Genomic DNA, 10,514 nt, shown 5'->3' on the forward strand with positions numbered 1-10,514 from the left:
TTACAAAATAATAATAAAAAAATAAAGAAAGAAAGAACAAAAAAGAAAAGAATAATAAAAAGAAAAAAAGGGGGGGGAAACCCCCCCCCAAGAAAGAGAAGTCAATATACTCTCTAACATTAAACTCAGCTTCTCATTATTTTTAAAATCTTAAACAATGTCTTTACCTGCTTCCGCATATAAATTCTAAACCTCCCATCCTGCCTTTACCCGTGTCCGCATATATATTTTATCCTCATCCATTGCTCCTCTCATATTTACTCCACCCTCGTGTAGACTCTCCAGATAATCTTTCTTAACCTTGTATTCAAATAACAATTTATACAAAAATCAGCTTACATTCTGGATCAAGGTAATCTAATTGAACTTTCACTACCCTTCCATCTACCCCACACCACCCGACTCCATTCATCCCAAACCACAATCCAAGAAAACTACGATCTCCGCTCTCCTCGCCCCAAAGAATAGATCATGCGCAGTTTAAATTAAGATTCAAACAAGTCTTATATAAGTCCCATACAATATATGTCCAAATTCAGCACCGCTTCTTTCAGTCTCAATATCTCTTCATCGGTATACAGCTTTGTCATTTTATACCAGACAGGAGTCCTGAAATTTTATTCAAATTAAAGATTTAAGAAGTATTTTAAAGGCATAGCTGGATCTTTATTCTTTACTCTTCTGCCCTTCTGGAAGGGGAAAGCAACACCCTCCGCCTTGTAGCCACGTGTCCCGCTGCTTATCTTCTCCTTGTCTTTCTCCAAGTCCGGGTGAATCAGGAAGTCCCGCCTTCAGAGTTTTGTAGTAAAAATCTCGGGCTTCGCAAACAGAATTGAGACGATATTTTTGGTTGTCAAATGTGACTGTGATACCAGATGGCACTTCCCATTTATATTGTATCTGAGAATCTCTGAGTTTTTCAGTTAAGAAAGTGTAGTCTCTCCTTGCTCTTAATATTTGAGATGGTATTTCTTTAAAAACAATCAAGTCCTGTCCATCGATTCGCAGCCTGTTATTGTAGAACTTCTGTATTATCGCATTTCTGGATTCTCCTGTGGTGAAATATATAATTATGTCCCTTGGAAGCTGTCGTTGTTTTGCTACACACGAGTTCTGGCGATAAATTTTTTGAATCTGCCAATCAAAGTTAAATCCCGGACTTCCCACCGAACATCTGAAAGCCTCAAAAAAGGTCTGTTTCAAATTCTCCTGTTCCTTTTCACGCAATCCTCTGACTCTTAATGCAAACGCAGTCTTATTGTAATTTATCATAACGAGTTGTTTTTGAGCATTTTCAACTTCCTGTTGTAACGTTTGAATTTTAGATGTCAAATTAGAATTAGTTTTTTCCAAAAGTTCCAATTTGTCCTCCATTTCAGAAACATAGTCTGTCATAACAGTCATAACTCTGATCGTATCTTCCCTTGTTTGAGCAATCTTGGCGTCCAGTTTATCATATAAGTCCGATAAAAGTTGTTTAATTTCCTGTCTGAACTCTTTAAGGGTTTCAAAAAGAAATTCTTGCGTTAAGAGATCTCCAGTAGAGGGCGTGGGAGGCAAGGGCAGCGATTTTGTAACAATTTCTTGAGATGTATTATTAAGGAAACGCTTGGACTGCTTCGATTTGGGAGCCATTATAAAAAACGCACAAACAAATAAGCAAACAAACAAAGTCTCTGCTCCCCTCGGTTTTAAATGGGATACTATTTATAGACTTTTAACAGTTAATAAGGAGAAGTCTTCATGAGAATAGAGCTGATTGAGTGTGTCATATATCAAACGCAGAAGCTATAAAATCGCCATCTTGTAATGCAGCTGGATAAGAAAGCCTTTTACAAAATTGAAGCTGGTATTTTGAATAGTAATAAGAAAAAAATTTACAACTTCAAGTTAATATTTGGTTTTGAGGCCATTTCAAAATTTATCTGCCTGCAGTTAATAAAACTCTATTGCCTGAATATGCAGCTTTAAGTAAAGAGGCTGAGTTCCCCTTTTATTTTGAAGTTAAGGCTTGGTAAAACTTTCAGTGAGTAAACATTGTAACAAGACCGTTCAGCAGATTCATCACCATTTAACTTCCAGATAAGCAAAGTTAATGAAGGAGTAAAATTTTTGTAGAAATGAAACTAATTAAAAAGCTTCTGCTGGCCTATTGTGAAACCAAAACATATGATAAGCAATCTCTTTTGTTTTGAATTCTTGTGAATTCTTGTGAGAATTAACAAAAAGTGTTCATTATTACCGGAGAAACCAGCCTGCTCGGCGCCATTTTAAAAGCCTCTAAGTAAATAATTTTTCGGAGGAGAAAAAGAAAAGAAGCTAAAATGTTGATAAACAATTATTGTCCACGGAAAGGGATTCAGCTCGTGATAAGATTAAATCAAACAAAACTTTGAACTGAGTGGGGGAGACCTACTTTGTCCTGCACAAGGCAGTTTGAAATTCCCAGCACGGACAGCCGTTCTGCCTTGGGCTAGCCCCCCTTTCCCTGCAAGCACAAAAGCTGCAAAAATCGAAGAGCATTTGCCAGCAAAACAATTTCTTCTTTCCTTCTTGCCTGAAGGATAAGAAAACCTGATAAGACGTCAGATGGAAGATCCTCTAAACAGGTACGTAGCCAGGAATTCGGAGGCAGCTGATTTTTTTGCTGCCACCACCAGCAGGCTCCTCCCAGGAAGTCCAAATTTCTTTGTTTCTTATCGTATCTTTTTTGTATTTCAAGTTTAAAAAATAGTCCAATTTTTGAATGAGTTAGGAGAACACCCACAGTAATGAAAGAGGAAAATTTTAGTCCTTAGGTTACAGAGAATAATAAAGGAGAAAAAAGTAGTAGAAGAAAACTTAATCCATTCGTTTTAAAAGGCTTGCATAAATTCCATCCATAAAAGTAGCATTTAAAAAGTAAGATAACCCACTGTCCAAAACCATTCCAAATTTAATTCTGCCACTTAATTCTTCTGTTCTCCAATTTAAATTAATTTTAAGTTTTTATAGGCAGTCTCTTTTTAAAATGGTAAATGTTTCTCACCAGCTGGAAACACTTTCTCTTTCCATATCCTTTCGTTTTGAGCCGCCCTGACTTCATCAGCCTTGGCTGGATTTTTTGTCGCCAGCTTGAAGAACTTCACTTGCATTGATCAGGGACTTTGCGATGTCCTTGAGGTTAGCAAGACGCATTCTTCCTGATCACCATCTCTGTGGGACAGTTTAGGTCCGATTGGACCACCCAGTGGCAAAAGTACCGGCTGTGGTCTCGGAGCATCGAGACCGCACGTCCGTATCGTTGAGACGTTGGTTCCTCCTCAAGTCCAACAATGAAAGATTTTATTGTGGTCATTAACCAGCACAGCCAGAATGACATGGAATTCCAATACAGCCATGAATATATTTAAGTTCTTACATTTGACATCTCTCAGTTAGCAATTATTGCTGAATCTGTGAACTTATCATTTACAACAACTATAGCAACAACATATTGCCTAAATCTAATAATATATGTGAATCAGCCTTAGGGGGTCCCTAGCTGTACTGGCATATTTTTTTCCCTTGTCCAACAGAGGTTGTGGCCATGGAGTTAAGTTGTTGCACTTCATGGAACATTCAAGCCAGTGGCACAGACAGATGTCTCCCAATAGGTACACAGGTTTAGAGCTGATGAGGACATTCTTCCTCCTACCCAGTTCCTCAACCTTGTTTTCCAGAGGCTTTGGATGCCTGGAGAATCTGGTCCTTTCCAACCATCTCCCCCTTCTCCTGCCTAGTCACCGGCCACTCAGTTCCAAAAACTGGATCAAAGAGGGCAAGATGTTGCAGATGTTTTTGAATTCACCTTCATGAAACACTTGCACAAAGCAAGTTTAACCATCTGTCAAAATTAATTTTCTTTCCTCTCCATCCCACGTTAACAAGAGTGATTGGTGATTTTTTTTCTTACTGGTTGGTGATGTTGATGGGAATGGGAAGAAACAAAGCTGGAGGAATCTACCAATTCCTTCTCCTTAATATACCATAAATAAAAAAAAGAATTATAAGGACCACTGTAGCAAATTTTACACCAATCTTCTGCTGGTTCAAGGATTGGTAGGTAGCATTTTAATTCAGCTTAATGACAAAGGTTTTTTTTTTTAAATCTATACAGTAACATTAATTTAGATTACAGAGCTGGCCACCTGTTAACAAGTAATCATCTGTTAATAGTTGGATGTTATATTATTAACAAATTGTCTACTTTGATCAATACTATTAAATTTCAGTCATTGAAATTTAGCAAGATGTTTTCCATTTTGAGGTAGGGAGGGTGAGATTGATGGTTCACTGCTTAAAACATACTGTGTAGATGAATTTCTTTACAGTCCCCTGAAGGCACAGCCAGATAGCCATGCTAAATTGTTTCACATCAGTCAGGAATGCAGGGAAAGTAGAAAGTCCTTTGACCTGATTGTCACATGTTCTTCTGTCACAGTAATGAAGCCAACAACCAGACCTGTCTCTGCTGTTTTAATTTGAGGCAAGTTAAAGTGATTGATCAATCCTTTTCCTCTTCTACCAAGTGACATCTCTGATGGAAAAATAACCCTCCTTCTCCCTAATGAATGAGGTGGGATTGGGTAAATCAGGGGTGTCAAACTCACATTGTCACAGCGTCATCACATGACTTTTTTCCCCTTGCTAAACCGGACGGGGCGTAGCCAGCATGTGATGCATCTTGGCTGTGGGCCATAACTTTGATAGACCTGGGGCCGAGGTGGGCTCTGCCCACCTGCCTGGACGCTTCTGTGCATGCAGGAGCGCGCCCGAACCAGTAGTAAAAAAATTAGCAACTCACCTCTGCCCTGGGATAAATCTTGGCGAGTTCAGCTTGTTTAACTACCAGTTACGTTGTCCAACTAATTGGACAACTGATTGGCATCACATCACATGTGCTCCAATTATACAGCTGTCAAGCTATTTCCAAGCATGGGCCTAACACTCTTTTCAACGAACACTAAACCCATATTTTAAAGTAATAGCCCAGCCAGCTAGCCGGTCACAGGTACTTTGACAAATACTACCAGTACAAAGGACTGGCTGTGCTGGCAATAAGTCACATTCCACTCTCAGGGCTGCCATTTTCACAAGCAGGAATCGAATGGAGGAGGGGAAATGGTGAGCCCTCCCCAAGTAATAAAATCAGAGGTGGGGGGACAATGGCCACCTGAAACTCTTTAGCAGATGCAGTAAAGATCTGTTGAAAGAAATGTCCTTCTGGGTTCAGCCCCAAGTGGGGAAAAAGACACTGGAAACATGGAGGCTGCTTGGAAAAATGGTTTAATGGTGGGCAGGACCACATGGCTTGAGTCCTGAACAGAAAAGGTGATCAAATGCTTCAGTGTTGGTGGAGAAGAGAAGAGTCGAGGGAGGGGGTTGCTAGGATTTTTATAATCTGTTCAGCCCCACCTCTCTGTTTCCTGTTCCTGTGTAAGAAATGTATTCCAATTGGTTTTCAGACTCACATGGGGCCATGCAGGGGCAACTCTCTAGGCTGCGTTTTGAATCCAGGTTTGGTTGAGTTCTCAGATGCCATGTGGTGAGTTGGGTAAAGGGCCAATATTATCATGCTTTAATCCCATCCCCCTGGAGCTAAAGAGAAGAACTCTTTATCATATAAAGGGACTGCCTTGGACATCTTAATGGCCCATTGACAAAGGGGGTGGGGGCAGGAAACTGCAGGGAGCTATTCTCTCTTTTAAAAATGTTTCTTCCTTTTCACATCCAGGTAAATATTCTGCCTTTTCAATATTTCCTAGGATATTTCATTTTTCTGGGAGAGGGATGGGTTTTGACTTCCTACAGATCTTACCATGCACCCAGACCCCAAGTCTTTCTCTCTCAGTTTCAGTGGAACACAGATTTGTATTTGAAAACCTCTCGGTAGAAGAAACCCACATGAAAACCTCAAAATGCTTTGGAAAGTTTCAGAGAGTGCAAGGGCAGAAATCTCTAGAGAAGCCAGGTGTCTGTCCCAAACCAAATCCGGGATTCTGTTCTGACCTAGGCTTCAGAAAATCAAGAGGCAACCCCCTTTTTATTAAGCTAATGTGAATTCCTCTCATTCACATCCAGCAAAATCCCAGCAAACAGTCTTTCAAGGGTAAATTTACAACCACAGACTTTATCAGGTTTAGAGAGCTGCCAGGTCGATACCTTTGCAATGCCGTACAAAAAATAATTGGCAAGGAGTCTCTGAGAGTCACAAACAAATCTTCACACTAATGAAACAAATTGTCTCCTGCCAACTCCACTCCCATTTTGCTCCTCTTCATTCCCTCTGGGAGGGGCTATTCACTGTCCACGTGTGCCTTTACTCCCAAGTCGGCCCTTGTTCCTTAGCTGTTCCCTTTTCCTGGCAGCTCTGTGCATGCTCACATCTGGAACAGGCTCCAGCTGTTCTTCTTTCCCACTGATGTCCGACTCCAAAGGCAGCTGATAACTGTCAGACGGCCCTGGCCCCCTCTCTACCTCTGATGCAGAGCCCTCATCAGAGCCTTCCCTAATCTCCAGGACTGGCCCATGTTCTTCCCCAACCTCCTCACTGTCTGAGTCTGCCACCAGCTCTGCTGGTGGGCCACAACAGATTCCCAACAACCGCAAGGAACAGATTGTGCCCACCATGCAACCCTAATAGATGCTGGCAGATCTTACTCCTAGTGGTAACGACCACATTACCAACTACTACATCACCAATGAAGCGTATTGTGGCAAATACTGTATCGGGAGGACAGGGGAACGCCTCTTTAAAATTGAATGGAGAAGATGTCTTTATGCTGCCTCAATTGTATATGGGGGATGAGACAAAGGTAACATCAGGAGGGTGTGGTATGGAAACTGTTACCAGGTATCTTTATGCTAAAATTGTGGGGATGTGAGAAAGAGCCCAAATCTCTCGCTAACGGTGGGAAATGAAAAATCCTGCCTGGGTCATGTACACCGACTTTGCATCATCACTCAACCCGGGAGGAGCCTGACCATTCCTTCAAATTCACGCAGGACCACCAGTGTCAGCGTAAGGTGTGATGCCAAGGCGGTTCAGCTGGCTGAGACAGCAAGTAATGAGTCTGGGTGTGGTAATGACAGGGCATTCAGGCAAAAGCAGGCAGGACTAAGCAGGCTCAAGGGAAATCATAGGGTAGGAAGACTGAACGGATAGAATAGCACAAGAGAAGAAGAAAGAAGAAGACAGGCCATCTGAAAAATACAGGGAAGGAATCAATAAGGAGTTTCAAATAATCAGCTGCTTCCATGTGACCTTCAAATCTAAGACAACGCAACCAATTAATTTTAATTGGCCGAACTGAGTGGCAGACAAAAAAGAAAGGGGAGGTTTCAAACATTTTACAGTAGGGCCCCCCAAACTTTTCAGCATCAGGGAGCAGTTCTATGGAGATTCTCAGTCATCCAGGTGATGGCTGTCCCAAAAGTGCTTTTTCAAGAGGAGAAAGATTTTTCCATACACCCGGCATGGTTTTGCATGATGCCTGCATCCCACGGATGGGGCTTCGCTTATTTACACAGCCCTGTTTCTGGCATGCCATGGCCCAGGTCCAATCCATGGGCCGAGGAGTTGAGGACCCTTGCTTTACAGTATTAAAGAATCTAATCCAAAGAAACACTTTCTGACTGGGAACGCCTTAAGATGTGTTTTTTGCAGGATGAAGAGAGTTAGCCAAAGCTAGCACTACCAAAAGTTCCTGGGTGGGAGGACACAGACAAAAAGAGAGAGAAAGGTGAGGGGAGTTGTTCATTTCTTACATTTGATATTCCCAGCCTAGGAAGAATTACCCAATTACCTATGTACAGCATTTGGAAATATTAGCCATAAACTTTAAAGGAAAAGTGACTTGAATCTGTTCATTTATGGACTGAGGGTAAGTTCAATGGCAAAAATTGCTGAAGAGCATGGGTGGAATACTATGCAAAAAACAACCTAGCTCAGATTTGTTTTTTTCTGAGCAGTACATTCAAAATTGCCATTACCTGAAATGCCTGATCATAATTAAATTTTAGCAACACATCATCAGGGCATAAAGCATGCCATCCAGAGGTGGCATTCAGCAGGTTCTGACCAGTTCTGGAGAACCAGTAGCGAAAAATTTGAGTAGTTCGAAGAGCCAGCAAAAATCACCTCTGGCTGCCCCCCCCCCCCCCGCCCAATTTATTCTCTGCCTCCCGAGTCCCAGCTGATCAGGATTAAATTGAGATTTTGCAGTAAACTTTCCCTGGAGTGGGCAAAAATGGAGATTTTACAGTATCGTTCCCTGCCATGCCCACAAAGCCACACCCATAGAACCAGTAGTAAAAAAAATTGAATCCCACCATCGATGCCATCCTTGGTCCAGGAGTTGCAGGCAGCTCTGATTCTCTTATTAAAGCTAAAAGTTTCCCTATTAGTCATGTCTAGGGCTCTAGGAAAACAGGGATCGTCTCCATTTCTTGGCCAAGGGAGCCAGCATTGTCCAAAAACAATTTCCGTGGTCATGTGGCTAGCATGGCAATACACCAAAGTGTATACAACCATATACAGTGTTGTCTTCCCACCAAAATGGTATAAATTTATCTATTTAAACTGCTAGGTGGGCAGGAGCTGAGGCAAGAAACGGGAGCTCACCGCATCGCATGGAGCTTGGGTCTCAAATCTGGGCTGTCAGCTGTCCAGCTGACCTCCGATGAGACATCACCCCCCTTTATTAGTGACCCCTAAATTCCCTCTGAGAACAAGTGATTCCACCCATGTGTCTTCACATCAGTACTCTGTGTCCTTGCAGTTAAAGAAAAGCAAAAATAAAAAATTTAAAAAGTGTGAGCTCTGTCACAGAGAAATCTTTGGATTCTATTGGCATCCATCGGATTAATGTATATTCAGCTTGCAAGCAAGAAGGAAGGGATTCACTCAGCCCCTTTCCTCCTGTACATGCCTTTTATGATTTTGCACAATCAGGGTAGTAATTGTCCCTGTAGCAATTATGATCTGTTCAGTAAAACTACCTTATTTCACTATCTTGCTTCCTCTTATCACCACACATCTTGTGCTCACCACCTTATTTGTCCTTGCAGCTGGTACAACTGGATGATTTATCATGTTCTCACATTCTTTCCCAGGACTATCATGTAGATACGAAAAAATCAGGCAATCTATCATAGCCATTTTGATACTTAGAACAAAATGGCTTCACTTAAACATAAAATAGTTTCCTTCACAAAACATTTTTACACCTGTGATCTTTGCACAAGACAGGTGTGCGTTGGAGGACCAAAGCATGCAAGTATATAAAGAAGACTCCCTGATTAATTGCTATGCTTTGTGCAACTTCCTGTTCACTTACCTTTTTACTGACATTTAACCTATTGATTAGCATGTTGAGAAATCCAGTTATATTCTTATGTGGGAGCATGCAAGCATTCCTCCTAAGGCAGCTAATCACCAGGAGGAAATGATGATGATTTGCAAGATTAATGCTCTTTCAGCCACTATGCCCAATTTATGTAAGAGGATTGCATCATGGTGAAATTGAAAAAAAATAACTGAGTCATTTCCACTTTTCCTTCCTTGAGGTAATCTGGGCGACATGATTTGCTTACTAGTAAAGGGCAAAATGGCTGGATTTCTCTGCATCTAATATGTCGCCAATCCCAGTCTGACTTTATAAGAGGACAGTCATGTTAGTCTTTGGTGACAAGAATCAGGAATCTAGTAGTCTCAATGGTGCTTTTTTTCCCCCAAAAAAAGGCAACTGGACTGTTTTCTTTCTTGAGGAAGAACAAAATATTTCGCTTCTTATTCAGGAAACTGGTAGCTGGCACCGCAGGCCGGTCCTTTGCTATTTCCAGGGTGGCCCTGTGGGCCAGTTCTAAGTACTCCATGGATCAGATCCCGCCCCCAGGCCTTGAGTTTGACACCCCTGTTCTAAAGGGAAGTTCATACTGCAAGGGTGACCCAAAAAATTGAGCTGGGAATGCTGAGAATTGTAGTTCAACATCTCTGCATATTACTCAAGGGTGGCAGCCTCAGACTTCTTACATTTTTCATGTTCCGAGTTTGGAATTACTTCACTGTGTTAATTTGATGTTGGTGTTATTTCCAACTACATTTTTGGACCTGAAATGCCTCAAATGTTATGAAATGTAACTTAAACAGTGTCTAGCAAATTCAATCTAGAACTTTGGTAAACTCTGTTCTTATGGTATAATGTGCCCAGAATCACCCTCATCTCGCAATCTCCATTCTTGGCGGCACTGAGGAAACTTCCACTGTTTTGATGACAAATGAAGTAACTGGCAAAAGCAAGGAAACAGGTGTGACAGGCCATAACAGATCTATAGTATTTTATCCAGGTTGCCAAAGTGGGGCAATTTCTGGAGCCCTGGATAAATATAAAAGTGCAGCTTTGGCGCCTTTGGTCAAGAAAGCCTATGGATTTGTGCTCAGTATGCTCTGAGCTGTGTCCACAGCCTGTTGACAGGAATTGACCAGGCAGGTG

Source organism: Thamnophis elegans, chromosome 2, assembly GCF_009769535.1.
Source record: "Thamnophis elegans isolate rThaEle1 chromosome 2, rThaEle1.pri, whole genome shotgun sequence".
Classification (NCBI taxonomy): domain Eukaryota; kingdom Metazoa; phylum Chordata; class Lepidosauria; order Squamata; family Colubridae; genus Thamnophis; species Thamnophis elegans.